At 40.9% G+C, this 21,039-nt stretch overlaps 1 protein-coding gene across 3 annotated transcripts in view; it reads right to left on the minus strand.

Moving 5' to 3' along the window:
- The window catches only part of ADNP (activity dependent neuroprotector homeobox), a 30,146-nt gene extending 12,568 nt beyond the window's left edge, over nucleotides 1–17,578 (minus strand). The window contains exons 1-3 of one of the 3 annotated variants that reach the window (XM_067708458.1): nucleotides 17,465–17,533; nucleotides 15,280–15,453; nucleotides 13,861–13,932 (exon numbers count right to left, since the gene is read on the minus strand). The gene's annotated coding sequence lies outside the window, so the exon portion shown is untranslated. Of the gene's footprint in view, nucleotides 1–13,860; nucleotides 13,933–15,279; nucleotides 15,454–17,464 lie in introns of all 3 variants that reach the window. The other 2 variants (XM_067708456.1, XM_067708457.1) reach the window with 2 other exon arrangements.
- Between the last annotated feature and the right edge of the window lie 3,461 nt (nucleotides 17,579–21,039).

The following is a 21,039-nucleotide window of genomic DNA, read 5'->3' on the forward strand; positions in this document are numbered from 1 at the left end:
TAGGGCCAAAACATTAAAGTTTTACCAATAATCCCGGCCAAATTCCCACTCAGAAAGCAATTCCTTCCTCAGAAAGCAAGAGTCAGATGGCTGAAATGAAAATCTGAGATCTGTAGCCATGATGACTTAAAACCATATAAATTATAACAATACGTAAGACTGATCAAATACATGTACCTCTTTTCTCACCAAATACGAAAAGCAAAAGTACTCCTTTACACCAAGTACAAAGAGGGTAAATAAAGGCCAAGAGAACCTATCTCACGAGGAAATATCTACAGGCCAACTCTGTATAAGAGGACTGTACAAGGATGATGATACAACATCAATGACTGTGAACTTCATTTAGGCAAAGAGGTCATTAACTGAGAAACGTAATTATAATCATTTATGAAACCAGAGCTCTGCCAAAAGGCTTGGATCTAGTCAGGGGCTGTACTCAGGCTCATCTGGGTCAGGAAGATGGAGGGGAACCCAACAGATGAGAGGACTAGTTTAGCAGGCGTAAGGCAAGATTTGCAGGACCTAATGTACCAACAGTCAATGGGGCTTGTCTGTGTATCGCAGTTCCTCTGCAAAGCCACCATATCAAGGATGGCATCATTTAGTCCCTGTTTTTAGGGGCAGAAGTATTTATAACTGTGCCATCAGAAAGTAAAAACAAAACAACAAAAATAACCCCCATAAAACCCAATCTTAAACCTTTGACTAGGCACAGATAATCAAGCCAGGAGAAAAAAAAAAAGCCTCCAAATCAAACTTCTACAGATTATATTTTAAACGACTCCAAGTATGGATCTAGCGTGGCATTTTCCAGTATACAAATTCTTCATATTTTTACGTGCATTCTTGTATGTTTCAAGTTCCTAATAAGAACATATGGTGCTAATTTAACATGCCAGTAAATATGATGGTGTGTCCTAGTTTCCATCACCTGCAGGCATAACCCTGCTACTTTCTAATATTTGGGAACTGAAATTTGAACATATACGAGAATGACAACTACTGCATCAATTATACTGTGAATGCAAATCTAGAATTTTCATAGAAAAAAACATTTCTAACACTGTACTGAGAGCTAGACCAGGATAGATACTTCTTCCTGCTAAAACCTAAACACAAGTTACTTAGACTAAACCAGTGGTTTCCACCACCCCACCTGACCTTAAAAGGGGTGAAATCCTTGTTTTTAAAGAAATCTTAGTTGAAATATAAAAAAGATAAAAAGTGGAGGGAGGGGGTCAGGTTGATGGAAAGAGGAAGAAGGAAAAGTTCTCCGTTTCCAAGTATCTCCTTGAAATAGTTACTTGTCTAAACTAAGCTCATAATACAAATTTATGCCAAGGTGGCAGACTACTGAAATGTAGAATCTGGACCTAGCGGACAGTCAACCAAAGCATGACGTTTGATGGCTACAGCAGAATTCCAACAGTTCACTGAAAATCTCCCCTAAATTACAGTTTGATCAGAATATGGTTATAGGAAGCCCACAGTAAGCCTAAGGATTAGAACGTAGTTTATACTCTGTTGTTTTTTTAAACATTTCTACATTAAAGCTGTGAAGAAAGATACAGCCTCTCTGGAAATACCTTTTTGGTAGGGGGCGGGGGGGAGTCAAAGGCTAGAAATGATGCCATTACTAGTGAAGAAAAAAGGCAGCAATATTTTCTAAGTTAATAAATTAGGAAGACTTTCAAACTATTACAATATAAACAATTTCATTTTTGGTACATCATCAACCCAAATTAATATGTAAGAAATTCAGATCCTAAATCCTTAAAACAATACTCCACTTAATGCTGGTGCACATATTTATATAATCCACACTGGGGTTTAAGAGTCAGATATTTGAAGTTTCTATAAATCACTGATCTAACTAAAAATATTAAGTTATGCTATTTTCTAAGAGATACAGCCATTTTAAGAAGATTCTCACGAAGAGAATCAAAGCATCAGTTACTTCATTGCTACCCATGATGGCACTTAAAAAAATCTGTGATATCTCTGTGGATTTTGAACCCATTAAGTTAAAAACTATTTAGGCAGAAGGAAAAAAATCATTCCCATATTTCTGCTGTTTTCTCCTCCTGCTACCCCCTCAACAACATATTTAATACCTGTCAATATCACTCACTGAGTAAAAAAAAAAGTGTGGTCACTGTAAAACACTTTCTTTTTATAACCAGCAAGTGTTTATCTTTCCTGACTATTCTGGGATCCAAAGTGGTGAACACAGACACCTTATTTGCTTTTCAGGATGTCACTAGCCCTACATTTAAATTAAACCAGATGTAAAAAGCTTTATGTAATATTTGTATTTGAAAAAAAATGAACCTTGTAAAGTCTTTCTAGAACCACCCTCCGATGAGTGAACACATCGAGACCCTAGAGCCTACATTCAGTCTGGAAGCAATCGCCCTACTCAATCTTTTTCTAAAACACAGTCCTGAACAGAAGCAGCTTATCTTTCAATTTCCTATAAGGTTTGGCAAAAGACCTTCTGGATGCCACAGGCTCGGCTCTTCACATAAAGGCAGCTCGGTCTCCTCCTTTTCCTCTCTTCCTCAATCCCAAATACCACAAAACAAGGAACTGTCTGACTATCCAGGGGCAGAATGCTCTTCTGGATTAGCAGATAAAACTGTGCAGCATGACAGAGGTAAAAAAGCAAAGTTTTAGTCTTCCCTCTCTTCCATCTCACCAGAAAATGTTCAGTAGTGTTGAGGCTAAAAAAGGGAGTATTTGGAAAGCCGAGAAGGATTAGAAAGAGAAACTACTTTGCCAATGAAGACATACTTGCACCAAAAGCTAAATTTAAATAATGAACATCAATTATGTTGCTTAGGATAATCATATTAGAACACTGTTAATAAAGATAAGAAGCAGGCAGGAAATGTAACTAATTTTTCTTCTGTTCTTAACTACTAACTGCATTAATTTTTTACTATTCTTTCAGTTTGGTAATAAAAGAAACCCAATTAACTGAGTAAGTGTCAAATATAAAACTGCCTCCACTTCAGAAAAAAAAGGTTTTCTTCAAGTGTTTAACCAAATCAATTATTAAATTCCTTAAAATTAAGTTTTCGTAGGGTGGGAGGGAGGGAGAGGCAAGAGGGAAGAGATATGGGAACATATGTATCACTGATTCACTTTGTTATAAAGCAGAAACTAACATACCATTGTAAAGCAATATACTCCAATAAAGATGTAAAAGAAAAGAAAAAGAAAAAAGTTTTCGTAACTATTTCTTTGGTAGGTAGACTATATTTACGCAAGGCAAAATGAGTGTATTCATCTAAATACAGCATCCTGTACAAAAATGTTTTATCACAGTAATACTTTTGGCCACTTTCTATGAACAATGTGTGAATCCTTTCCACAAACAACCCTGCTCTAAGAGACTCTCTGCCTGATTACTTTGTGAGGGAAGCACAAACCCCACCAGGCATCTTGTCCCACACTGGACAGCTCTGTTCACAAGTTTACTCTTTACAATGCTCTGTAACCTGCCCACAACTCTCAGTTCAGCTACAGACGTCTAATTACATAGCCACCTAACAGCCTCTCAAGTTTTTAAGACACTTCCTCCTTCCCTCTCAAGACTTCCCCTTCTCCAAGTTAACCATGCTCAGTTCTTTTCACCATTCCTTCTGTTATCGCCTACGCCAGTCTCCAATGAACAGACTCCAGTTGGTCAATCTCTGTGGTGCCCTGAATAAACTGTTATTCCAGATGTGACATAATCAGGTCAAGTGGGACAACACTTCTCTAATTCTGGATATTATTTTTAAATTAATGCTCCTAAAAGGTGCATTTGTGTTGGTGGCAGCCACTTTACACATATAACTACAGTCAATCCTTTTTTTTTTTTTTTTTGCATATGTGCTGCCTTTTTCAGCATTAGCTGGTTTAGCTGATGAGAAAGATATGCTATTCTGAATCCATGTCTGATTAGAAGAGAAATAACTATCAACAGTCTTTAAGTATCTTCTCAATTGAAGGGGCATGAACATTCTAATTCCAAAATGAAGAACAAAGTACACGCCTTAGGAGACAAGAGATTGAGATTCATATTCCAACTAAAATCAGTTATGAAAAAGCACTTTGAATCACTGAAAAGAACCTAGGGTTTTGCCTAATCTAAACTCTTCTCATTTTACAGATTAGCAACTGAGGTGAAGCAACTGGCTTAAGGGTGATGAGCATGTCAATGACACAGGTGGGTCTCAAGGTCATCTTCAGACCTAGAATGCAGTGTTCTTCCCATTACCCATGCAGATGAAGCTCTGATCTCTGACATTAATTAAAAGTAAACAAAAGCATGTTATATACACACATCTGAAAGTGCCAGAACTTTAATACCCAAGGTTGAAATAACCATAAATAATTCAGCCAAACCAGCTCAAGTGGAGATACGGAGATTAAGAATGCACACACAGGGCTTCCCTGGTGGCACAGTGATTGGGGGTCCGCCTGCCGATGCAGGGGACACGGGTTTGTGCCCCGGTCCGGGAGGATCCCGCATGCCATGGAGCGGCTGGGCCCGTGGGCCATGGCCGCTGAGCCTGCGCGTCCGGAGCCTGTGCTCTGCAGGGAGGGAGGCCACAGCAATGAGAGGCCCGCGTACCGGAAGAAAAAAAAAAAGAATACACACACATATCTCAGGTCAGATGGTCCCATCACATCCAAAGAAGTGAAACATGAACTCAGCTCTGAGACCACTTGCCCTAAAGCGCTTTTAACATCACCGTGGATGCCAACAGTCACTAGATGGTCACATCTGACGGATATCTTTCTATCCAAACTGTAATGGTAATATATATATATATTTTTTTAATTAAAAAAAATTTTTTTTTAAAAATTTTTTTGCTACACCGTGCGGGTATGTGGGATCTTAGTTCCCCAACCAGGGATCAAACCCATGCCCCCTGTAGTAGAAGCAAGGAGTCTTAACCACTGGACGGCCGGGGAAGTCCCTGTAATGGTAATATCTTGCAAAATGAAAACCACAATTTTAGAATCCTTCAATAAAACAATACCTTTTCAAAAACCAGATATATCCTGTCTCTCCTATTGATAATGGACCAGTTATCCATTATCAATACTCAAAGCACAGTCTTCTGAAAATTGCTTGGGAAAAGCAGAGGCTTTCGTCATCTTTTTTCCTTTTCTAAAGGGCAGGGGTAGGCAGGAGACTAGTCGGCTCTCAACTAACTACCTCTTAGTCTCCTTTCCCCTGCCAAATTCCGTTCATTCTTGTTACAAAAGCAATTGAGAAATGAAAACATATGCCCACACAAAAGCTTGTACACGTATGTTCTCAGCAGTCTTCATAATATCCGAGAAGGAAAATCAACCCAAATCTCCATCAACTAATAAATGGTTAAGTAAAACATGGTATTGATACAATGGGATATGATTCAGCCATAAAAAGGAGTGAAATACCGATATATGCTCCAACATGATGAACCCTGAAAATATTATGCCAAGTGAAAAAAGTCAGTCACAAAAGGCTACTTATTGTATGATTCCGTTTATATGAAATATCTAGAATAGGCAAATCTCAGAGACAGAAAGGAGATTAAAGTTGCCTAGGGCTGGTGGAAATAGGCGGGGGGAATAGAGGGTGATTGCCAAGGGGTACTGGGTTCTTTGTGAAGAAAATATTCTAAAATTAATTGTGGTGATAGGTGCACAACCCTGAATATATTAGAAAACATTGAATTATACACTTTAAATGGGTGAATTGTATGGTATACGAAAGATATCTTAAGCTGTTAAAAAAAAAAAGCAATTAGGCCTAGTATAAGATTACAAGATGTAGATAAGGCAAAGAACACAAATAATTTTACCCAAAGACAATAGTAAATACTGGGGTATACTTATCCTTCCAGATTTTATGCATGCATAATTTTTCTCAAACAACAAAAGGAATAGATGTATTTCAGTATTTACTCAAGCAGCAAGAAAACCAATGTTGCTTGAAAATTTTATAAATTCATTTTTAAGAACTATGCTTTCCAATACGGCAGATACTAGCCACAAATGGCTATTAGGCCCTTAAAATGTGGCTAGTCTGAACTGAATTGAGGTGCTTTAACCTTTTATTGTGCTACCCTCACCGCCATCCATCTCCACAACTCTTTTCACCTTGCAAAACTGAAACTTTATCTCCATTAAACAGTAACTCCCCATTTCTCCCCACCCATCTGCACCTGGCAACCACCACTCCGTTTTGCCTCTATGATTCTGACTACTCTAAGTACTTCACATAAGTGGAATCAAAGTATCTGTCCTTTTGTGACTACTTATTTTACCTAGCAATGCCTTCAAGGTTTATCCAGTTGGAGCATCATGTCAGATTTCCCTTCCTTGTATGGCTGAATAATATTCCATGCTATGTATGTATCACATTTATCCAGTCACCTGTTGGACACTTGTTCCGCCTTCAGCTATTGTGAATAATACTGCTATGACCATGGGTGTACAAGTATCTCTTCAAGACACTGCTGCTGGATCACATGGTAATTCTGTGGTTCTACCATTTACACTCCCAACAGTGTACAGTTCCAGTTTCTTCACACCCTCACCAACACTTTTTTTTTTTAACAGTAACCATCTTAATGGGTGTGAGATATATTTTCATTGTAGTTTTAGTTAGCATTTCCCTAATGACTAGTGATGTTGAGCATCTTTTCATGTGCTTTTGGGCCATTTATACATCTTCTTTGCCCATCTGAGATATGCTTTTTTTTTTCCATCTGAGATATGCTTTTAAGCATAAAATATACTTGGGATTTCCAAGACTTAGTATGATAAAAATGCAAAATATCTCATAAATACCCTTCCAAAAATAGACTACATGTTAAAATGACAATACTTTGGATATATTGGATTAAAAATTAAAATTAATTTTATTTTTAAAAACGTAGCTACTGAAAACATGGATAAACCTCAAAGATATTATGCTAAGCAAAATAAACCAGTCACAAAAAGACAAATATTACATGATTACACTCATACGAGATACTAAAAGTAGTGAAATTCATAGAGACAGAAAGTAGAAGGGTGGCTGCCAAGGGCTGGTGGGGAGGAGAGAATGGGGATTTACTGTTTAATGGGGAGAGTGTTTCTGTTCTGCAAGATGAAGAAAGTTCTGGAGATGGATAGTGGTAACTGCTGCACAACAATGTGAATATACTTAATGTCACAGAACTGTATACTTAAAAGTGGTTGGTTAACATGATAAATTAATTTTATGTTATGTATATTTTACCACAATTAAAAATAAAGTTAGAAAAAAAAGTGGCTACTAGAAAACATAAGACAAGAGTAGTGAATATGGAACCAGATAAGGCTGCTTGTAATTTTATCAGCAGGGCAATCTGGGTTCAAAATCAGAGACATTTATCACTGATGGGTCTCTTTGCCAAAACTATGAATATTAAGCATCTGTTAAGACTGTTTAAGATTCCTTTGAACAGGATGGATCCTCTAGAGCAAGTCCTGGATGTAACAGAACAACTTTGAAGGCCTTTACAAATTTCCAGACCATTTTGGACAATTTTAAACGAGTGACTCTATGGTAATATATCAACAGCCCCCAAACTGTTAAGCACTTAAAAAAAAAAAAAAAAAATCTTAGTAGAGAATTCACCTTCCTGGCAAATCTGCTCCACTCCAAGAGGCCAGGAACAGAGGAATATATCACTTTTGTCAACGTCAAAGGCCCAAATTCACTCTGCCTTAATTAATAGTTTAATCCAGCTAGAGTTACTTTAATGAATTCAATTATTTTTAATTTTGCAAAACTGAAATGATTCTAGAGCATGAAGCAGCAGTACAGAAATGATTTTCACAGAATTTCCATGTATTAAATTTTCAAATCACCTTAAGTTTCTTTCAAACAGTTACAGGATAGAACTGTAAAAGGGGAGAGGTCCCAGGAAAAATAAAACAGGAAGCCTTTTCAAAGGTAACAGAAAGAGGAAAAATTTAATTTTAGTCCTTTACGCAAGTTTTATTTTCTTTCATATTGGTGTGGCTCATTAATAACAAACCAAGAATCTAATGGGAAATAAAAAGCCTGGTTCACCACGTTATCAATCACCAAAATTACAATGACTCTGTGACTTAAAAGTTTTAATTTATTTTAAATGCTCATCACAGGTGATCTCAAGAGATTTAGTAAAATATGACCTGAAAGTATAATTCATACAACTGGTAAAGAGATATTTATGTCTTTAAATTAGAATCACTATGAATCATTTTTCGGCGCAGATTGTCCTTATCTCAACTGATAGGCTAAACAGAACTCTTAAAATATGCAGGAGGACAAGGATGCCATCTCACTATTCAAGGCAAAGAATGTCCATTACAAGGACCCTGACTGGTTTTTTTCCCCTGCTATATTCTCTAACACGTTCTTCATTGGCTGGCACATAGCAGGCACTCAGTAAGTGTAGAATGAATGAACAGTCCCTGCCTACAAAGGTCTTATAGAGATGACACCCCATAAATATATACAGGAAAAGATGCAATGTCAGATGTGTCACAAACTAGATGCTCTGAGGCTTTGTAAGAGGGACAGTTCATTCTCAGCAGGGGCAGTCAGGAGAGGGCGGAAGTAGCTGTTGAGCTGCGGCCACTAAGTTAGGTTGGAGAATCTGCACTCACTGCAAAAAAAAAAGTCTCACTGGCACACTTCCAGAGGTGGAAAAGCAAGGAGTTTTAGGAACTACTGCAGAGAGTCAGAATGGCTGCTGTGTCAAGCTTCTGAGTAGTAATAAATGACAAGGCTGGAAAGGCAGGATGGGGATAGAATGGAAGCCTTGAGTGTGAAGCTAGAGCCTGCTGCCATGTCTAGCAGGCACTGAGGAGATGCTGCAGTTACTGGAGTAGAGAAGTGATACAATTTTAATGGCGCTTTGAGAGAATTAATCTGGTTGTGTTTGGCAGGTCCCATTAAAAAAGGTCTGGAGTAAGTAGATTAAGTAGAAGAGTGGATACCAGACCTAGCCATTGTGACAATCACCTGAGGGAGCTCACACCCATTCCAGACCTACCTACTCAATCTGAAACATCTGCAAAATAGCCAGAACTTTAGGTATAAGGTAACAAGATACTGAAATGACAGCACAAGGACAGGGAGAAAAAGTTTAAGTATAAAGCCTATAGCCAACATCAAAATTTGTGTTTTCCAGTAGGACTACACTGGTTTCATGAACAAATATTTAGGTTACCTCTCAGCCACGTGTAAAGATTTTTTCCCTCATAACTTTAAACTTCTATAATAAGTAGGGTGACATAGTACAGTAAAGCTTTCCCCTGCTAGAAAAGATGGTACAATGTAGTAAGAAAGAATACAGCTCTAGAGCTGGACAGATCTGTGTTTAAATCCCTGCTCTGCCACTTACTAGCTTTGTGACTCTAAAAATCTTACTTTACTTCTGGAGGTCTGTTTCCTATGGTATAACCAGTATAACACCATTCTACTGTTCAAATGTCAGAAGGATTAAATAAGATGATGCCAATTAATACTTAAAGCAGTTATTATTATTATTACCTTAAACCAGGTCAGATACTGGAGCAATCACTCTGAAATCTATGAGTTCATACCAGGATATAATCTCTTAAAAAGCACAGACTATCATTATTCCTGAGAATCAGATATGGTTGCCACACATCTGTTCCTGTACACATGACAATGTGCATTTATACTTACACGTAAGAGTGTTTTTTATATATTCGTGTGAGCCATTCATGTTAGAGTTAGCATACTAACTTTACAAGCTCTGTGGCACTTATAACGGTTATGCAATAGAACATTCGCAAGTACCCAAAATAAACCTAGGTGACTTAGAAATATAAAGATGTGACCTAGAGTCTGCTCATTAAATATATATATATATTCATATAATATAAAATTTGGGTTACTCCTCTTTTAAGGCTTTCAGACTAAAAAACTAGTGCCTACAACTAGGAACTGTTATTATGGCTGCTGCTTATCCTGTTGCTTTTGAGTATTTAGATTTCAGACAAGAACCCTAGCTGTGACCACCAGAACTTCTAGAACACTAATGGAACCAACGATTTTCAGGGTGTACTTCTCAGAGTGTGCTGAGAGACTGTAAGAGATATATACAGATGGAGGGGAAGTTGACATTTAAGGGACAATGTGAGAGCTGCCCCTTTAATCAGTTTTATATACTAGAGTTCACATAAAATTTTATTTGAAAGGGGGAAAGATACCTCACTACTTAAAAAAGGACAAAAAGGATTGAGAGCATCTCTAACATCCCAATCTAGCTTCAGGGAGACTGTGAGATGGGAAGCATTTCCCAATTTACTCCATTTTAAATAGGCATTCCAGCAAGACATACTGTGGGAGTGATTCCAACACCATGCTGCCTACATAAGAACTCCATAGGCTTAGTGCTGCTTGCTGTCAATACAGGTGAACAACCTGGCTTAAGAGAAGTGTGAAAAAGGGAAATCAATTAACGAGCAGGCCTAAGAGAACATCCAGATATGTCCATTTATAACCATTCCAGAAGCATGCTACTGGTCTTCATCTAAATGGCCTAAGACAAAAAGTAGGTTATTTTCAATCCCTTAATAAGTGTTCCATGCTGTCTCAAAACTACTCAAAATAATTTTCCCATAGTAATGGGAAATATATTTTTCTCACCATTCTTGAGCAACAAAATATGTAATTTATTTGAATCACCTTCTCACGTTTTTCTAAGCTATCTCCTAGAGTCAAGGCTTAAGCGAAAGCATTATTCTTAGAGCAGGTTTTGCCACTTGATGGCTCAATCCTTACTTTCCACAGAAGTTTTATTTATATTTTTCTGATCTCAAACCAGGATTCTAAGCACTCCCTGCATTAGGACACACCCAGTCTCAGTTCATATCTTTCACAAGAGCAAGAATTCTAATTGTTGACTTAAACGTACATTTAATAAATTCCACCACATTTCCACTAGATAGAAGTTTCTTCAGATATATCAAGTTTCAAGAGACCACTCCTCAATTGTTGCCAGCTCCCATCAGAAAAGGAAAGCCTTACAGATTTTCAAGAGAAGCACAGGTTGCACAAGCTCTTAAATGGAGCATAGAGGGTTCAGAAAAAGAAAAGGCAGAGGGCAAAAGCCAGCAATTATCTGTCTAAGCAAAAATAACTGCTCAGAGGAGAGAAGGAACAAGACTGCCCTAAACCAAAACACTGGGAAAAGCAATGGACCATAAACAAACTTTCTTTTTAGATCCTTATACAGGCAACTTCAAACCTTATACAGTTGCTACTTCAACTAACTACCACCAGCACAATTCACTGGTAAAGAAGCTAGTGAAGCTAACTGCTTTAACTGCGGAGCCCACTTGGGATCCTTGGCTGTTAGCTAACATCCAAGCACAAAACATCACTAAGAAGTTATGAAGCACTCATGTGGGTCTTCATTAGCCAAACAGCTCACAGGGGCCCTATAAAAGCCTGTGTTCCAAACACAGACCTGGGAACCAGCCCAGACATATTCCATGGCTCACTTCATCACTGCACACGGTAGTGCCTTGATTTCCCTACTTGTGAAATCAGTCCTGAGAGAACTGAGAATGGTTTATGAAGTGCTTAGAAAAATGACACCAGTATTATTAATATTATAATACCATAAAGGCCAGAAAGGGGGCCTGTACACTTATAGTTCATCCTTATTAAAGACATCAACCAAGTCATATGAGAAGTAACAAACACAAACAACCCAAAGCTAAGTGACTCAAGTACAAATCTATACCCTTACTGGAAAAGAAATTAGGATGTGGAGGGATTTATTTTTAATTCTAAGAGATGGTCAATGCAGGAGTCTCTTACAGATCACGTGCATGTTTTTGAATGATAACTCAATCTTAAACTGTGGCATATGTTCAGGGCAGCCTTCCCTTGGTAATTCTATTCAAAGTCTTTTATGCTCTTCTCTTAATTTCCAAACCTTTATTTCTGGAACACTGCTAAAATTCTTGAGATATCAGGATTTCTCTCGCTGCTGTCCTGGAACTAAGCTAGGGATCAATAAAACCAAAGAGGACTGTGAGTGCATCTCAAAGAAGTCCCAAAGGCAAAGGACAGGAACACATACATGGAGATGAGAGAACCAAGCACGGAAACAGTGAAAAGAATTTTGCATTTTACACGTATTAGAACAAAAATGTGCACCCCTAAATCAAAACTCACTTTACATAGTTGGCTCACATTTTATCCTTGACTTCCTATATATACACGCATATCCCCATATAATCAAGTTGATATATATATATCCCAATCTAAGAGGCCTATTAATATGTAAGAGCCTTCTCTTTCCAGGGAGGCAGAATGTGGATTCTCATTTAAGCCGACCTCGAAACTGGCAGATATCAAAGGTAGGTCATGACCAAAACAAAGGTATAAGGGGTACTAAGACCGTAAGAGGCTGAGGGAGCACAATCATCCTTCTCCTCACTTTCTAATGGACAAGATCAGGCAAACAAACAACAACAACAAAAATGCAGTCACATGGAACTGTGGCCACTCATGCTGGGCAAAACATGGGTGGCTGTTCTTATAAAGTGTCTCAACGATCAAGGTGGAAAGTGCCAACATGTAAACAAGAAACAGCCTCTACATTCAAGATACCAATTCAGTTAATTAGTGTGGGGCTTTGGTTCATACCAGTTTCAAATGCCAAGTTTCCAAACTAACAACATAAAATGTATATGCACATCAGCCAAACATGGCATTTGCTCCAGACTTAATACCACAAGTTCTCACAAAACTAGGGGAGGAAAAAATTTTGTAAGTTCATGTGATGCTAATAACACATCAAGCTCTGTGAATCTAACTAAAATTATTTACATAGGTGAGCAACATTTTTCTTAATGTTCATGCCTCTTAGGCAAGTAGACGAAAGTTACACTCTTGTGGAAAATATTTTACCTTCTGGAAGACATAACAGACTTTATGACATTCTTTAAAAGTGAAAGTCCTTTGGAAGTCTAGGTTGAACAAGTAGCTCATTACACAACAGTACTGGGCACCTTGATGTAAACTACAAATTAGGTTCTAATAAGAATTTCAAAAAAACTTTTGTAGTTTCACATCATTTTTAAAAAGTTTATCTAAGATTTAAACAGAGTAAAAAAAACTCCGACATTTGATTTTTTCTCTGCACAAATGTATTGTTTCCAAACATTATCGCCAATATTTGCACCTTTTATTTGTATTTAATGTCATTTCAACACTAAAAAAGTGAACTGTATTTTATGTATACACCCACCCAGCCATTAACAAAATCAAGGTCTACTACAACTTATGCAATTTGTTATTTATGCATGGTTCTCAAAAGAAAAAATACTACTTAAATTCTGAAGTTTTTCTTTTTTTCCCCTAAGGTAGGGATCCCTACTTGCTCCTTTATAACAAAATAGCTCTATGTTCCTTGTTAAACTGAAATTTTCACAATTAAATGTGAAGTCACAAAACGTGTACATCACCTTAAATATATTAACCACCAGATTGCTAAATATTTAACATTTCACAATTCTAAAAATTATTTTTAACATTTTCCAAAATTTATAAGCAGTTACTTTAATATATAATGTACCTAATATAATTATGCTTTCAGCAATCAAATATAAATAATAAATGTAGGCATGTATGTTAATAATAAAAATAAAAATTCATTTTTACTTGATAAAAGCCTACTGATTATTTGGGAGCAAGTACATGTTCATGGAAAGGTTTGTTCTGATCAGAGAATGTTCAAGGTTTTTAGAAGCTTAGCAACTCTTGAGACTGGGTCATCAAAATAACAATAATCAAGAACTTACTTGACACTTAGTCTGTTCAACATGGTGGCGTTTTATTTTTAATATAAATAGTATTAGAACTTTTCCTGCACTCTGGTTTAAGGAAAAAAAGAGAAATTTAAGCAAAACAAATTCACAGTGGATATGTTTAAAATCAATGACTTTCAGAATAAACAGGAACAAGGGTCTTTAGAGATTCATAGCCCAATCTCCTCTATTTCCTACACAGAGACTATAAGAGCCAAAAAGCAAAGATTTAGTTAGTTCGAAGTATAGCAGCCTCTAATAAGGCAGTGTTAGGAAATTTTCAACAAGGGCCAAGACAAAGAAGGAACTTCTACTTAAAGTTCAATTAAATAGAATACCCATTCCCCACCCTCTAGTTAATTGAGGCTTTTTAATGAACCCTCACAGTTTACCTAAATTCCAGCCTTCAAGTCCAATTGTTCGACCTTTTTTCTTTTCTTTTTTTTTGGTGGGAGGGAGAGGGAATGCCAAAATCAGGGAACATTTGAAAGTGCAGAATATATGCTTTTTAAGAGCTCACAGTAAGTTTTCCCGTAGGGGGAAAATGGCTATTACCACTAAGGACATCGGTTAACATTATATCTTACGTATAATTTGCTAAATCAAACGAAAGCACCTTCACAAACTTCACCTCCAACACACCCTCAAAGAAATGCTATTCATATTACTCATTTAAAAAGTCGTATAATTCTATATCAAACACAAATTCAAGTCAAAATTATATCTACTTAATACTAAAAAGCATTTAAAGATTACAATACCCTTTAAATTATATATCTGATTCTTCTGATTACTAAACAAATTGTAAAAGCAATTAGTTAAGTCTCTAGTGGAATACCTGAACCAAGCTGCCTCCTTTTCACTCACCAAAATGTTACTTGGTAGCAAATGTCCAATGCAAATTCTCCCCTAAGGACCAACTGGTTATGTATCAAAGAATACACCAGTTCATTTTCCCATAAATTTATCTTGGTGTATCTTTATAAAATACCTGCAACAAAGTCTTAAAAGTACCCTTAAGTATCAACAACCACTATCCATCTTTGGTAGCAAGTACCTGTTCATGGAAAGGCCTGTTCTGATCAGAGAATCTTTAAGGTTTCTAAATGCTTAGCAACTCTTGAGATTGGGTCATCAAAACAGCAGTAATTGAATACTTAACATATTTTATACACAAGAGTGCAGAATGCAAACGATTAAAACAATATTAGCAACTTCAAAATTTTCTCTTAAACAAGGCACAAGTCATTTCTCTGTTCAGAACCCACATCTGCAACCAGCTCTAACCCGTTCCTTGAGGAATGCGGCTAGGCTGAAATTTTGGAAGTGCTGGCTTTGGTGGTGACCAAGGAGGAAGAAGTCTCTGGCTTCCCTGTTGCTGCAGTTCCCACCCTCCAAAATGAATATACCCACCGGTGTGAATTGACAATGTGGTCCAAAGAGCAAGGCAGGAACGGAGTCCAGATCCTCAAAATGGTAGTACAGGGCATAACCACTAGGCCACCTATCAGTTCAGTACAAAAAGTACAACCCTGTGCATCATGGTGCAAAAGCTGGGGCCTAGGTTTCGCATTGTGCATCTCACACCTATGGAAATAACAAGAGGAGTAAAATCTATAGAAATCAACACACCCTATGAAAGTGGGTGCTCACAGAAGACTGGTGTCAACACTTTTGCAAAGGCGGTTGGCTACTGAGATAATGAACAGCAACCGCAAGTCCAAAGTTGGAAAGAAAGAAAACTTTACAATCAACTCTGTTGAGTCTGACAATGAAGAACTCAACATGGGCTTGATGTTTACCAACAAGGCTTTGCAAATCATGACACCCATCTACATACTTATGAAAATTGCTACCCCACTAAAATCTAACATCCCTCAAGGATTTTCAACTCTCAAAGAGCTGAAAAGGTTGGGGCCATGAAGAAGGGAAGTAATCAGCAATTCCCCCAAACCTGTTACTCTGAGGTTTTAAACTTTTCCCTTTACCATCTGACCTTGGGAAGATATGGTGACACATTCAAAGCTTAAGGTGGAAGAATTCCAGAGAAGGGGCTTTCTGTGTACCAAGGATGTGCCAAGATGATTCCTCAAGAACAAATGTGGGTTGTCTAAGGGTCAACAGTTTTGAAAAAGTAAAAAGAGAGAACTTCTAAAACGCAGGGTAAATTCTTTAAAAGAAATAAAATCACTGCTCTTGACTCACTTGATCCTTCACCATGTTGCTGTCAGCTCACCAACTAAGAGTGTGTGAGTGTGTCTTGCTGGGTCCATTTTCCCATGGTCTGTAGAAGGCGCTGTGAAGCACATCCTGTTCTAGCTCTGGGGCCCTTCCCCCCTCTGCAGCCTTACCCAGTGCAGGGAATGCGCCCCCTACTGACTCCAACACTCATCGCCTTTAGCCGACTTGGCTGCGGTGCATTTTGGGTGGGGGCTGGTATTTTCTTCAAGGCCATAAACCAGAAGCAACAATGCGGATTTATAAGGAAACTGTATCAAGCTACCCAGGAGTTCTTTTGTTTTTGTTTTTTCCCCATTCTGAAGGTTCAAGACACTGGCACAAGAAGCATCAGGGAAAGAGATTGGGTGTGTGGGGATGGACAGCATCAAAATGGCAAACACAGGAAACAGTTTGGTTCTTTTCCCTCCTAAGCCTTTGTCTGAGAAATGGGGTTATGGCAAGAACTGTCCAGAGGAATTGGGAAGGCAAGAACATCAAGAAGACTCAGTGTGGGTATGTGTGTGGCTGAAAAGACTATTAGACCTTAGCGCCTGGTCTTGGGCAGAAGAGGAAGAGAAGCAATCGCGCCTTTTCCAGCAGACAGGCATCCAGGTTTGGGGGGAGGGGAAGGCAGGCAGGCAGCCCAGAGGAAAGAAGAGGTGAATAAAAGGGTGCTCAAAGAACTACTCCCCATTCATTGCACACACACACACAAAAAGAAAACAGAAAAAAATCTTTCGCAGCTTTCTGGATTTCCATTTTTTACCATCTTACTGCAAAGTTGGGGCTCAGAATGCTCGCAAGAGGTCGTGCTGACCAGGCAGCTGCGATTGAGAAAAGGGGGTGGTGGAGGACTCCGTGGTCAGGATAGGAGGGGAGCTGGCTTGTTGGGGAGGAAGGATTGCACAGGGGAGGCAAAGACTTTCACTCCGTGCCATGCATGCTCCCCGCCCCCCAATCTATTCCCCCCCTCCCCCGACTAAAGGTGGGTAGACCTGGCAGAAAGCTCGTCCCAGGGATTGGGGGTGTGCGTGGGGGGCTCATTTTGGGCGGGGGGCGGGAGTAGTTCCAGGGATGGAAGAAGCTCGATTCTTGCTGGGGGCGGGGTGGAGAGAGATGCCACTAGCCGCAAAAGCTCCGGCGGCCAGGGCGGCTGCTGGCCTCCGCGGGCTCACGGGGCGGGGAAGGGGGGTCGGGCTGCAGGAGGAGGCGCCCGGACCGCGGAGCAAGAGCCCGGGTAGCGGTCCGCGCCGGGGCGGGCGCTCCGTCAGCACCGGAGTATGCAAAGGAGCGTGTGCGGCCGGAGGGCTGGCGGTTTCAACAATAATGCGCCCGCGGGGCCGGCCGTGGGTCCGCGCGCGGCGGTCGCCGGGCTTACCTTGACTCGGCCTCGAGGCGCGCGCGGGGCCGGCGTGCTCGGGGGCCGGGCGGCGGCGGCGGCGGGCGGATGGCGGCGGCACGGCGCTGGCGGCGGCGAGGGCGCGCCCGGGGCCTCGTCGCGCTCCGGCTCGGCGGCCTCGGCGGGGTCCGGCTCGCGCCGCGGCCGCGGCTGCTGCCGGGGGGCGCGGCGGGCGCAGCAGAGCGGCGGGCGGCGGCGGCGGCGCGAGCGGCTCCCTCCAGTCCCCGCGCGGGCGGCGGCGGCAGCGTCGTCGAGCGGTGCAGACAAAGGAGGGGCGGAGGGAGGAGACGGAGGGTGTGGGAGAGGCGGCTTCACCGGCGCGGGCAGGCGGGCGGCGACGGCCGCGCTCCTCTCACTCCTCAGCAGCAGGGACCGAGAGAGGGAGCTGTGTCTGAGGAGACGCCAAAATCCCCCTTAGCGCTGCCCGCGGGAGGGGGAGGGGGCACAAGATGGCGGCGGCCGGGGGGGCGGGAGTTCAGTTCATGGATCCCGGCGGGCGGCGGAGGGGAGACCGGGCCGGCGGAGGCGGCGGCAGCAACGGGCGGGGGAGGGGGGCTGATCCCGCGTCTCCCCTCAGCAGACAATACAAGCGCCTCGGAGCGAGTCCCCGAACCTGCCCTAGCCAAAATGGCGGCCGAGAAAGAGCGGAAGTGACGTAAGTATCTCATTAGCATAAGAGGACTCATTGTCCAGCTAACTAAGGGGGGCAGTGGGGGACAGTACCCTTCCCCCCCATAGACAACTCTTACTCCCACCTGTGTTTGCTCCTAACTTTTTCTGAGGGAGGGTGGCATCAGCACCCCCACCCCCACCTAAGGGACATTATATAATCCCCACTGAGGGGGAGCTCTCGCGAGAACCAAGAGGATTTGCCATTGACCCACTAGGAGGCGCCGCGGATAATGGCCGCAGTGCGCCTCCATGGCCCGTGTGCACGGCGGGCGCCTTCCTCTGGCCACAGCGCCGGCGGCGGAGGCACAAGCAGAGGGCCGCAGCACGCGCTGCACTCAGTCAGGTGGCCGCGCTGGGGATCCTTGCGCGGGCCCAGCTGGGCCTGGACTACATCTGGTGGGAGGGGGCGTGCGCGCAGCCCCGCGGCTCCACGTGCTGGGAAGCCCGCGCTCTCGGGCTGGGCAGCAGCCGGAAGGGCAGACACACCTGGCCGGTCATGCCCGACACCTCCTGCTTTAAATGAGGTGTGAGGGCCTCGTGCTTCACACACCCACTTGAGATGAGACCCAACCCCATGGATGCTTGACCCCTTGCGGGTGAGGTGCGCTATTCAGTGGACAGGCCTGCGTTTTACAGAAGGCCGGCTGTTGCCCTGGGACTGGACATTCTTCCGAATCAGTGACGGACTCTTCTCTTTGGCCTGAAGAAAACAAGTGGGATCCCTAGCGTTTGAGGCCACTGGGCTGGTGAAGCCCAAGGATGTGAAATGATGTTGCCAGTGGGCCTCCACAAGATCCTTAAAAACCAGACTGTAGTCCCAAGCCTTTTAGTGCTCCCACAATTTGCACAGCACAGGACACAACGTGGGCCTTTGTAAATTTAGGTCAACCCCAACCAACACATTGTGTTCTCAACATTCTTGAATCCACCTTTTATAGTTGAGTGCATATGAGTGTCTATCACTGGCTAGACATACTTAAAAGTAATAAATGTCAATTGTGAAGGATTAACCAAACCTGTTAAGATGTGCTCTGTACATCTTACACTTATCTTTTGCTGTTTCTCTAAATTTCATGTTAAAATAGTTTCAAACCATACGTAACATCCACAAAGAATCTGACTTTACTGAAAACAGAACAAATTGTGGTTACATATAGCTCAATGTCTAAGGCTTCAGTTAGCAGGTTTAACAAGCTGTTTCATCCAACACAGTATTCCGTTAATTTCTGAAATTGTGATAAACTATATCTTTAAAAGCCAAATCAGTATTTCAAGGGAAAACAGCTGAAAAAAGTTGTAAGAAGGAGGAGGGGACCCAAAACATTCAATTTAGAGAAACAAAGATGAAGAAGCTAATTCCATGTTGCAGAAGACAGGCAAGAACTAATATGAAATAAGCAAAATAATTTTAAATTTAGTTTTCCTTAGATATACTTAGATTTCATACAGAGATAATACCAATACAAAGGGAGAACATCTGGATTTCATCCTTGGCCCCATTTACAAAGTAAAAAGGGATGCTGGATTCACATGTAAATGTTTAAAAAGATTTTACAGTGTTTAAGTCACCAGATTTACTACAAAAATCTATCTAAATAGTCCAGATTCTTTTCTAAATAACTTCCAAATGGTGAAAGTTTTCACTGCTCAAATAATTTACTGTAAATAATGATAGTGTTGTAATGATTGTGGGAATAAGAACCAAAAGACTAAACAAAGGCAAAAGGTACCTACCCTAGTGAGGTCTGAGAAGACAGTATTTTATAGTGGGCTCTCTGAGGTGGTTATTTAATCTCTGCTCCACAGAGTTGACAATGAAAATTTAACTTTGGGCTCAGACGAGAAAGAATCTAAACACTCAAAAAAAATTATTTTACATCAGTGGTAATAAATTTTCTAGTTGTTAGTAGTGATGAGAGAAGTCACTTCCCCAAGGAAGAGGGGTCCATGGTGGGCCAGCTGTTCAGCTCTGCATAAAAGGGAAACAGAACAGTAGAGGCCCTTATTGGAATGTGTCCTATGGATTCAACTATGAGAATTGGTAATGTTCAAAACGACACCAAAGGTTTTATACTCTGGTATTCATTTCTGGTAGGATCTGTTAGAAATGCAAATGGAAAAATCAGACTTGAAGTTTCTTCAGCAGCCAAATTAAGCCAGGAAAATGCAGTAGTAGGAATACTGTTCACTGAATCTGCTTATTAAATGACTTAGAGACGCCCCTTCCTTTTACTTGCTAAGGAAAGTCAATTTGATCTTAAGCTTATTTGCTCAAAGTATGCCTTACTCAAAATTTTAAAAGACACTGCGTGATCTAAAAGCTATGCTATACTTTTTTGCAATACCCACTTCAGGTGGGTGAATAGAATATTCCTGAGGGCTTTACTGAACATCCACCTGGCAGAACAGTTCTCTCAGCAGAAGAGCTACAGGGGATTTAGTCACGCTACTAAAGATGTATGCTTGGTTAAGGGTCCTGAAATAACATGAAAAATATTTTGAGGAAAAAAACATAGTTGTTTAAAAATTACTACAGCTGGGAATTCCCTGGTGGTCCGGTGGTTAGGACTCGGCGCTTTTACTGCCGGGGGCCCCGGTTCAACCCTAGTTGGGGAACTAGGATCCCACAAGCTGCACATCACAGCCAAAAAAAAACCCAAAAAGGTGGGGGAGGCCAGAGGTGTGTATTTCTTTTTTAGTTCATATAGAAACAGCCATGTATCATATGTGTATTTCATGAATATAATTAGCACTCCTCTTACTTCTGACATGTATTAGGTATGAATCCAGAGCTATGAATACAGTTTTTGTTTGTTTGGTTGGTTTTTTTTGCGGTACGCGGGCCTCTCACTGTTGCGGCCTCTCCCGTTGCGGAGCACAGG

Source organism: Pseudorca crassidens, chromosome 15 (assembly GCF_039906515.1).
Source record: "Pseudorca crassidens isolate mPseCra1 chromosome 15, mPseCra1.hap1, whole genome shotgun sequence".
Taxonomy (NCBI): domain Eukaryota; kingdom Metazoa; phylum Chordata; class Mammalia; order Artiodactyla; family Delphinidae; genus Pseudorca; species Pseudorca crassidens.